This window comes from Histoplasma capsulatum, assembly GCF_000150115.1.
Source record: "Histoplasma capsulatum G186AR genomic scaffold supercont2.3, whole genome shotgun sequence".
In the NCBI taxonomy this organism is placed as follows: Eukaryota; Fungi; Ascomycota; class Eurotiomycetes; order Onygenales; family Ajellomycetaceae; genus Histoplasma; species Histoplasma capsulatum.
In genome coordinates this window covers 1529491-1531116 of record NW_025544803.1, presented here as the reverse complement: position 1 = coordinate 1531116, position 1626 = coordinate 1529491, and positions in this window count along the sequence as shown.

The following is a 1626-nucleotide window of genomic DNA, read 5'->3' as shown; positions in this document are numbered from 1 at the left end:
GCGGGTGCGAGATACATATGGAAACAAATAAGTAACTACATGACCTAGGGAAAAAGAAACTCCCAAACCGAGATTTGACGGCACGCAGAGCTGTGCATGCATCCCGTTCCCCCTGTCTTAGTTGATGCTGGTGGAACGATTTTGGCATCTAATGGCGAGAAGACTTGCAGGAAAAAGCTAGCTATCCCGAAGGTCCTTTCAATCTTGATAGCTACTAGTTAGTGATGTATATGGATTGAGTGGTACCGTGCCCTTGGTGTCTCAAAAGAAGCTGTCAACTTCCAATCAATTGCTAGACGCTTCGTATGGATATAGATCTCGAGACAACCAAGCTTCGCGTCTATTACGCTGCAATATTACTTCTTCCTCCCCAACCCCCGAGACGAAGCCGGTTAGTTAATTACAGATCATATTCGCTTCTTTGCCTGCCAAACGCCTTTCGGCTCGGTTTGTCCCTTCTCCAACCCTTCAGACCTAGAAACCCGTTCTCGGGTTGATTTAAAAAAGCCTCGTTTATATTAAGTAACGCCTCCATCCGTATGTATATAGATTGGCTGTAGTAAGGTGGATTGCCTGGAGTCACATAACTATGGGGTTGGAGTGTTAATATTAGATAATAGAATGGTCAACTAACTAGGAGGTTGGAGCCTCATCTGAAGGGGACCACAAAAGAAAACGCCAAGCAAGTCATGTTTTTTCTTTCTTTCTTATCTATTTCTTTTTTTTCTTTCTTTTTCTTTTTCTTTTTTTTTTCGAACAGCCAGCTTGATCTACCTCATGTAGATTCAAATAATGATGAACCATAGAAAAAAGAAAACCAGGGACAAGAAAGTTTTCCTTTTCACTCCTCCTTTTTCATTTCTTTTTCCTCTGAAGGTTGAATCAAGTACAGAACACGAATCAATGGTGGTTATCAACGGAACATGATAATCTTGCTGCTTAATTTCCCCTCCTCTTCCCTTTTAATTTTTCGTATTGATAGATAGATGGCATTGTTTTTCGCCATCGGCTTCGGAACACGGGTCAAGCCCGTCTCATATTCCGTTATGGAGTAGCCTCATTGATACCGACCGAAGTTTGCAATTTGATGTATGTGCAGAGTAGATTAGTAGGACATCGTAGTTGGTTCCGAGGAAGAGGTAAAATTCTTTACAGCTAGTTAACTAACCGGGCTACTAAACGGCAGTATGACAATAATATAACCATCATATAATGATACTATGTGATACTAAGGATGGAAAATAATTGGTGGCGGGAGAAATGGGGAACTGCCGGTGCGAGACATGTATTCTATATGGAGTAACTTTAACTCTGGGATAAAAAGCACCTGAATCCTAAGGGAGGCGAAAAAAGCAGAAGACAGAGAGTTATTTTTTATTGTACGCCAATACAGCAGGAGTATTGTTGAGGCGGCCGCAAGGTCAAGTTCTTGGGTCGTTGTCATGCTGCGATCTTTCATGATAACTTATTGTTGCTGAGTTAATAATGGCATTATCAACAATTATATCCGGTACTAGGATTCTTCGAGTTCTTCAGCGCTGTTTTATTTGAGTTTTTCCCATCTCATATCCTCCCTGCTATTGCATTAGTTAGCTAGTCAAGACTAGTTTCGGTGGTTAGTTTCGT